Source organism: Hippoglossus stenolepis, chromosome 7 (assembly GCF_022539355.2).
Source record: "Hippoglossus stenolepis isolate QCI-W04-F060 chromosome 7, HSTE1.2, whole genome shotgun sequence".
NCBI lineage: Eukaryota > Metazoa > Chordata > Actinopteri > Pleuronectiformes > Pleuronectidae > Hippoglossus > Hippoglossus stenolepis.
In genome coordinates, this window is record NC_061489.1 from 20768518 (window position 1) to 20778603 (window position 10086).

Consider the following 10086-nt stretch of genomic DNA (forward strand, 5'->3'; position numbering starts at 1 on the left):
TTGATCAGCCATGACTGGTGAACATCCTATATGTCCCAGATATGTTCGATTGCTGTAAAAATGTTTAATTCATGCTCCACAGGACGATTTGCACTCAGCAGAAAGTGGCACAGACACAACTGCACACTGATGAGTCATCAACATGGAAGATTCTAACCGTGAAGGGAGGAAATGCAGCTTGTAGAGCAACACAAAGTATTTTGAACTGTAAACTTAATCCAACAGTTAACATAGAGAGCACATAGCTAGCTACCAGCGAGCAGCCTCTGTAGTAGGCTGTCCACATATAAATATAAATCATAATCTGAAATGTGCAACAACTGCTGAAGTGTAGCTGAGATAATGGAGCTTCAGAAAAGTGAAAAAGCTTTGACGAATCGTTCATACTTTTAAAAGTGTAAAGAAACTAATAGGACATATTTTCAGGCAGAAACTTGACAATAATGTGTAGGATTGTCCTGGTGGAGGAATGTGCTCCACTGAGGACCGTTCTAATTTGATCTGAGCTCGATTGTATTTCCCCACTGTGGAGTATCGTAGGTTTCAAGGTAATTTAAGGGCAAACGTTCATGTCTTCGTTTAGTTTTTTTCACAGAGGGTCATAATATGTGAATAGTTTAACTACAATCTGACCCACATGCATTCTACACATTCTATGGCGCAGCCGTCCTGCAATACATTGCACAAATACTATGCACAGTTATTCAGGTCCATGGGAAATGTGCCCTTTGGTCCACTTGGGAACGGCAGTGAATGGGAAGATTCAGGATCCGCTCGGTTAGATAAGGATTATATACCCGGGGTCTCTTGGGAGGAAACGCACAAATGCTGCATTGATCCTGCTGATAATCAGTGAATGGCTGGAAGCTCGAGCGAGAGTCAGGTTCCACAGACGGAAATGCCGAGACGGCCGGGATGAAGTTCTGAGCAGTGCATGATTTGCAGATATGTGCAATTAGCACAACTAATGTGGGCTATTGCCAATAATTAACATAATTCTCCCATTGCGACGTAATGGATGGAAACATGAACTTAATATGAGACAGGTTGAACTAATGTGGCTTTTCCTGTGCAGTGTGTGGTCTTCTCTCACGAGCGTCTTGAGCAATAACATTAGGACGACATCAAATATTTACTTGATTGACAGCACCGGAGCTGAAGTGATTAGTCCATTTATTGATTATTTGTTGATTGATCGCATTAATTATTCTCTGGTTTCAGTTCATCAAATATAAATATTTTGTTGCTTTTCAAGCCAAATATCATATGAGTTTCAATGTGGCCGTCATGGGATTATTTATTGGATTAAATCCACATTTAATCACATGTTGACAGTGGAGGTGAAATAAATTAAAATATAAAGAAGTAGAATATAGAATCATGCCAACTACCAATTAAATCTTTCATCACATAACAGGCCCCGCCCTGACTTTTAGAAATGTAAAGAATTTTTCATTTCAGGGTTACATTTTATGTTTTTGCTTAATTTGCTATTAATTGTCTTACAACTAATCAATTAAAAACAATATGGATTTTATCTTCAATTCTATTTCGACTTATAATATTGATAATAATCAATATTATATAAACGTCAAGGAAATTTCAGCCAGGATAATCACACCATAAACTCTTATTATGTCAGGACTTCCCATGAAGCAGCACTATAGAAAAACACACCACCTGAAGGGAGAGAGAACAAATCACAAAGAACACAGCGAGGGACCTTCACAGTGGTCAGCGGGTCACCTGACCTCACCGGAAACACCCTTTATGGACAGGACAGGATGTTACAAGAAAGCGATCCCAACCCCTGCATGCTCTCTGATTTGCGCAGCGTGAAATGACTGTGTCGTGTTTGAGTGAGCAGTAGCGGAAGGCCACCCATCAGGTAGGCACTGTGGAGAGTGGTCCAAGAGGCCCTTGTGAATTAAGGGTACATTCATAGCGTCTCCGGGGAGGTCTGCTGATTGCCTGCAGCACTGCTAATTGATTTAGTGCAAGGTCGGAGCCTGAGTGACAGAGGGTAGAGGGAGGAATTTCCTGTTTCTGCATCTATAATTCAGTGGCTTCCTGTGAGCGTTAATGGAAAAAGACCTCACGTCTGCGTCATGCTTCATATATGCAGTTATAATCAGATAATCAAACTCTTTGTAAGTCAGTGGTTTCCGACAACTCAACACCAAGGACCAAATGTGTTAATTTTAATAGACTTTAAACTGAACATCATTTAACACTATTGATGTAATAAAAGTTTTGGAACGGCAGAAACTACATTTGCCAAATCCTTCACTATAGTTTTATTCAAGCTTAGATTCTGTCCTATCAATGATTTAAAAATCTTTTTTTATTATTATTATTTCCCCTCTAACAAATGTATGAACCCCCCCCGTGTTTGGGAATCCCTCCTCTTAGTGTAAATATGTTAACAGGCTCATGCAGAGTGGTGGGTTACACTGTGTTTACGTGTGCTCATCTGTTAACTGCGGTTGGGTGGTAAGGTATGCAAGCTGTCCAAACCAGCCGCCCGCCAACACTCCCCGCTGCGCTGGGCTTTGAAGGTCTGCTGGATTTCCCTCCGGAGTCTCAAGGCTCTTCAACCAGCCGCACAAACCGACAGCTCCGTGAGAGAAGCCTTTGTTTCCGTCCTCTTTCCTCCACAATGCCTGAGTCGTCCCATTACCGCAGAACAAACACGACGGAGTTGCAAAATCTGTCATATATATACGCTTCCTCCAGTCAGCAGATGAAGATGGACTGTCACCTGAAACGTGGTAGCGAGGCTATTTCCATTCCAGGCGGTTCAATAGCGAGAAAGTGTTTTCACAAATCCCAGAAGCAATTATCTTTAATCAGAAATTACCAGTATGAACATAAAACCCATTTCAGTGTGCACATTAGAGCTCTTTTTGGAAGTGCTCACTCTTTTACTTAATATGTGAAACAATTTCATTTTGAGGGTAGTTTGCTCGAGGCCAAAACGACCCTTAACTCCCGCGTATTGGAAATAACCTTAATTCTCCATTTTCTCAAGTTGTGGACTGATGAGAGGAAAGAAGAGATGGAGCGTTGCATCTGCTCTTTGAAACCGAGAAGGTGTTTTCCACATCGTCCGGGAAACCTTTGCACGAGAAAAAGCATTGGCCCAGGATTTGAAACAGCCCGAAGCCACCGGAGCATCTCTCACTCAACCCCACAAAATACCCTCCACCCGCCAAAAAATGACTTCCCATCACATTAAAGAGAAACATCTGTCACTTCAGGGGACTTCATCCCATGTCACACTAAACAGGTTTATGTTAACAAAATGCTAAATGTCTCCTGAGGAGCCGCGGCAGAATCATGGTGTCGGGTGTGGGATTTGTAGTGTGGATCCCCCACCACAGAGGTTCAGGCCTTAATCACATTTCCAGCTTGTGCTTGGATCCAACTTTCTGTCCTGGTGGATTTTGCACCTCGAAGCTCAATCTTGAAACTTTTTGAAAACATTTCGGGTTCTTACAGCGGAGGGGGTGCTTCAGAGGAGCCTCCATCTGGAGTCATTCACTGTGTCAGCGCACAGACACAAGCACCTGATGCTGTGATTCATCTGGACTGGGCTGGACGGTTTTATGTATGTAACTAAATACTTAGTCTTCTGGGAAACTGGGTTGAAAATGGTCTCAAGTAAATGTTTTATCTGTACATTTCGTGAACAGACGTTGAAAAGGAGGCCGGGACGAGACAAATATCCTCATTGTTGGTTCCAGCCACGACTTTGCTTACTAATGAGACGTCCTGAGGCGATATTGACGACTAACAATGTTTGACGACTGATGATATTTTCACCAATAAAAGGGGGCCCTGCCTGGAGCACGAGGATTATGATGTGCAATAAAGTCTGATAATTATTCGTTCAAGGATAATGACTGCACTGAAAAACTAATCAAAAGGTCTACCTGTGCATACCTAATATTGTTTTTCTGTGAATGACGGCGTTAAACTAATCTGGGTCTTAAGTCAGAAATGATCCATAAGAGTATTTTGGATTTATAGTTTGCAGAAGTTTGGCTTCCCCGGGTAATTTACATATTTTATCGATTTATTGATTCTTTTGAAGTGAATTGAGTAAAAGCAAAAAGACATTGAAGAAAAAACGTTCTTCAAATGTTAATGTACAGTTGTTTTTTATTTAATCAATTCAAATAAATACATATACAGGGATTTTGGCATGTGGAAAAGATTAAACACCCTTACAAGTCAGTAACCACCCTACTTTGGCAGATACCACAGCCTCAGTCGTCTCTTTATTTAAGAAATGTCATTAACTTCCCTGCACATCACATCTTCATGAGGTTCAAATTAAAAATCTTTGACCACAATAACCAGAGGTATGTTTGGGTTGTGTGGCAGCCAGTGGCACAGGAAGCAGACTGAGTGAAGGGTGGATTCCATTAAATAACAGTTAGTCAAGAAACAACAACTCCAGCAACACAATGATCCAATGATCAAAACCTCCCATGAGCACCTCAGGAAACGACCCTCACCGTCTCCATTGGAAATCTGTGGTCAGATCTGAAGTGATCTCAAGAGTGGGTTAAAATTCATGAATCGATAACAGAAATTCTCTTTGCTGGTAAAAAACAAGGTGTGTTTATTTCCTATCTTCAATAAGAAGAGGCAGCGCATTAACATTTGATGAAAGGCTTTTTACAAACAGGAGGCTCATGGTTCCTGGTCTGTCTCACCATGAAAGCATAATGGAGGAGCCTTGTGAAACCTATGTGGTCTTTTTTATGTGTAATCAGTAGATGTTGTCAGGACTTCCAATAACTGCACAAAGCATTATGCCTGGGCTTCCTTCCCCCCCCCCTCACACTGGTCAAAGTGTGTCCTGAGGGTATATGGTGATTAGTCAGGGGGGGGGGAGGTCTCACTTTCACACGAACGCCATTTCATTTGGGAAGGAGCTGTAAAATTTCAAATGAAGGATCATTTTCTTTTGAATTCTCTTCACAGAGGCTCCTGTCTCTCGCAGGCATTTTCATCAAATTAATGGGATGGCCAAACTCTCTGGGGGCCCACAAAACAGGGGCCCAATGTAGTGATCAATATGTAAAAGCCAAAGGGATAAAATTTCCATTTCTTCAGTCTACATGTATTGTTCCTTTCCTTCAGCTGGAACAATTCATCAATTTGTCAGATTTATTGTTTTGTTCTTTAACATTTAATCATTTGCTGATGTGAGAATTTGATGATTATATTAAAGAAGATTATGTTTTGTACTAATTGTACAATTTCTTTGTATATATTTTCACAGAGTTCCTCCGAGACAATCCATATTAACATACAACCTTTTGCAACTAGATTTTCACTAATGATCAGAACATAACCAGCGTTTTATATTCAGTAAATATATAAAGAGTTAGTACATTAAAGTAAGGAGTTAATTTTAACAAGAAAATAACTGAAATAACAATCTATAATTAGCTGTTAGCTGTGGCCTCAATTCTGAAAGATATGTGAACTAACATTATCCATTCAAATAGGCCTACTGCCGACAATGCAATAGAGGTCGCATTCAGTTAAATGCATTAATTATGACTGCGTCACTGCAGGCGTCATTGTTTGCTGCGATTTGAAGAAAGAAAATCAACAACTTTAACGTCAGAGTTTTTTTTAAATCAGAACTTAAAATATCTTCATCTTAGTGTCTCAGCTCCGTTCTCTCCAAACTGTTTTCTTTCTTAGTGGAGTTCTGTCTCTGCTTCCTTATGAAATAGTTGCTCCTTGACACATTCAACTTCAAAATGATCAGCATCTATTATCAGGTGCTAGATTGACTTTACTGGTTTGCAGTTTGAAAAGCCTCTTTACTCAGGTTGACTGAACATCGTCGTCAGCAAATTGTCATTGAATCTTTGGATTTTGCTGAATGACGTCGCTCAGCCCAAATACTTTAATGTTAGGAAAGTGGCTTTGAAACATAAAGAGTTATTTTTATATTTTGTCCGTTTGTTGTGAATGCAGCCGTGTCCGTCTCATCCAGCTTTCACCGAACTACATGAAAACATCTCATTCACATCTCTTTTTTTCTGTTCCTGTTGTAATTGGCTCATGAATGTGACCTTTTACTCCGTCAACCAGAATTTCTCGATATTGAAAAGTGTCTTATCAGGCCGGGCTATCTTGGCAGCATGCTCATGATTCTGACCAGCAAGAATAAGCAGAGCATAATTGGACAGTGTTGCTCCGCTTGCATCCTGGACTTTGAAATGCCAGAGCCAAAGGAAAGCATCAGCGTCATCCAGAAAGGATTGTGTGCTGAATGTCCTGCAAGAGATGTGAAAATCAGATAGAGGCAGATAAAGCTGAATAGCCGGAGTGTTTGAAATGCCTCATTTGCACTACATGAGTCAGACCATGTTTGGTCTCAGTGGGAATGTCTGGCTTGACCTTAGAGAAAGAATTCATCTAGCCGCTCACAGTCGATCACAGTTGGCCCCTTTAACATAAGGAACAATGGTCTTACTTTAATTGTCCGAGCCTCCAACTGAATGGGTTGAGAAAATGAAATGTACACGTCCTTGGTCTTAAACCAGCTCTGAAAAGAACAAGAACTCACCAAATAATACAAATACAAGCAAGAATACAAGCAGTGATGTTTGCTCATCTGTCCGTTAATCTTTTGCATGCTACCGTGGTGTTAGTGTGTATAATGTTGACCATCTTAGTTAAGCATGCTGAAATTAGCTTTTTGAGCACAATGTAAACAGGCAGTGGTGGAAATCAAATTAGTTTTGCAGGTATTTGCTCCCAAAACCAGTAAAATGAAAATGTTGGCCTGATGGTGGCGGTATAGGTCGAAATTTAGTCGATCACAAAAGTTGTCATCATTCAGCTTGAGATGGACATTGGACTTTCATAACAGCTAATATTTAAAACCACATGTGGCATTAAAGGTAGAGTCAGAGAATGACCATATAGAATTCATCCTCTGGGGACCGTCAATGACTGTGTAAAATGTTGTGTGAACCCATTATGTAGATGTGGAGATACAAGTGAAAGGGAAAGGAGAGTGAAAGATTTTGATCTGCCGCTGGCATAAGATGAAAAGTCAGGGATGAATTCAGTTGGTTTCATCCTCTGGGGACAATGACCATGTTTGATCAATTTAATCCACAGTTAACATATTTCTGTGTGGAACAAAGTGGAAGGATAAACCTATATTGCCATCGTTAGAGCAGCTACCGTGGCTAAACATCTGTAAGTGCCCAGTTGTGGTACGGAAAAACGACCAAATTAACAAGCTTTTGGTCATCAAATAAAAAGAAAGTCACTTTAATAGTTGTCACTTTTTTACCTTTTTTATCTAATTCCGGCGTCAGAAACACCCTTTTCTCCAGAGTCCTCTCTGTCAGATTCGGCTTCGAACACAGCGTTTCCACTGTAGAGCCTGTGTTGTAACGTTTGCGATGCTCGAGCTTTCTTTGGATGATTCACAACTCAATTCTTCACGTTCTGTTCCAGTGGCTCAGGCAGCGCCACAAGATTTATACGACGCCACCGAGGTCTTAAACGTTTCTCCCTGAAGATGAATGCGAGGTTACTGGGCTGCCCATAGTGTTTCAAAAGGATCCCCGATGACTACGTGGCAGAGGAACTGTTGACAATTTGTACCATTGGGATTTTAACCAAGGAAATTATTGGAGCTGAACTCGACCACATTGATCAAATCCAGCGTCTCACTCAGCAGCCATGTTTATGAAACCGTGCTTTTCTCTGCTGTTTATTTTCATGCAGGGTGAGCTAAAGTGCAATAACCTGACTTAAGGTCGGCTGATTTCACATGAAGCAGTCGTTCATCACTCCGGCTCCGCAGTCGCCCTCCGAGGCGGTGGCGGGATTCGCTGTGGTAACCAATCTGGACACTGCTAATGCAGGTTGGAGATTGTTTCCATATGACGACTGTTTCCAGCAGAGTCGCTTTGCGTGGGTCTAGAAAACCAGCTTTCATTTCATGCTCGCCCGCTTCAAGCAGTTAGACAACTTTCACACTAGCAGCCGTAAACAACACTGTCCACCTTTAACCTGCGTGAATAAATCACCGGCAGGTTGCTGGAGATTCTCAGGAGACAAAGTTCAGTAAGTCAGGGTCAAAGTACCTGACTAATTATTTATATCACCGGTTGGTACATTGTTTATAATTAATCATTTACAAAAAATAAAGCTAAACTTTTGGACAGCTTCTCAAAAACAAGGGATTTTAAAGGAGATGGACAAGAATCAGAAATGGAAGAACATCTTATACATGTGGATACAAACGCACAGATTTGCCAGGGCCCCGACAGTCAGTTTAAATTCAACCAAGCAAAACCAAATATTATTCACTCATGTATCAGCTCCCTAAATGTGTCTGATTTTTTTCACCAAGATTTATGAATTATTCCCTGGGAAAATCCTAATGTTTGAAAATCACACAATGTTAGAAAGTGAATTAAAAGAATTCCTGATCCACATCCACACCTAATGGTCTAATTGATTAAGTTCCATTCCTCAAGCTTCTCCTATGGGAAAATGTCCTGTTTTAAATCATTGTTCAACAAGTATTTGAGGGTTTAGACTTTTCTAGATTTAACTTTGATTAATCAATAATAAAAGTTAATATTGGTTCCAGCCCTAAAATGTGCATCTATGAGTTCGGTTGTAAGACGACTCATATATTGCTCAGAATATAATTTGAATGAATCCACATATTTCAGCCCTGGAGTGAAAACCCCAGATATTCTCCAATGTCTTATCAACACAGTCTAGATTCTGGAGCAGATAGAAGAAATGTTTAAGACAGACATTAATAAAACTGCATATTTTCTGCACTTAACATATTGTAAATAAATATTCCATCTTTTATCTCCTTGAATAGATTAGATAGACGACTGTGATCATCTTATTATGCAGAGGGTTAAATCTCCTTGAATAGATTTAACCCTCTGCATAATAAGATGATCACAGTCGTCTTTGAAATGTATATTTTGGATTTCGTACTTGTTTGCCAGAATAAAAGACTCTTTCTCTGCATAGCAATAACAGCCCTTTGTAAAATTTCCCTTTTCCTCTCATCAAACACTCCCTCACTTCCTGTCTCAGTCCTCAAGTGAGTGCCTCTCTGGCCCATTTCTGCCAGGGTGCCCTCTGTGACCTCTCTGCCTCCCCCACTGGAACAGCCATGCTGTGTGATGTGAAGGCCTCCACTATATGTGCCTGCATGAGCTCGACCCCTGCAGCGGGCTGCTGCGCCAGAGTCCACGTTCCAGAGCTCCAGAGCTCCAGCAGCAGTCCTGGCACCGCTTCAGAGGATGCTAACCGCTGGTGGGAGAGCCTCAGCTCGAGGATACGTCCAGAGGTCCAACCTCCTGCCATGCTGGGTCCCAGGTGTGCGTCCTTTCATGGACATAATGTGTTCATTTTTACATTTCTCTTCTGTGCAGCCTGGGCACATTAGCATTAGAAGCGAGTGCAGAAATGACAGGGGACTGAAGTGGAGTAAACTGAGAAGGATAATGGAGAAATTTCCACCATAGACGATAGGGGGTACTGGGGAAAACCACAGGATTATGCTTAACTCTATAAAGACGTTATTGTTGTAGACTCATTCTTATCTAATATCTCCAAACACTAGATTACACTATTTAATATGAGTATGAACAATAACTGACGGGCAGGAGATCACCTCATTTATTCTTTTAACCTTTTGCCTTCACCAAGGAGGATGTTTTCTTCTCCATTTGTTTTTTAGCAGGATTAAGCAAAAACTACTCAACCATTCTCCATACAATTTAGTGGAAGAGTGAAGCATCAAAGAGGAGGAAGAACCTTTGATCCTGATCAGGGGCCGATCCAGGCTTTTTTCCACACTTTCTTTACCGCTGCGCGAGAGAGAGAGAGCGTTTTTTCAACATTTTTGTTGATTTCTCAGAGAAGAATTCATGGATCTTGATGAAAAGAATTAAGCTTATAAAAGGGGACTGATATTGAGTGTGTGCAATGTGGCAAAAATATCACAAATATAAGAAATCAACAAAAATGTTGAAAATCACGCCTTTTTTGGAA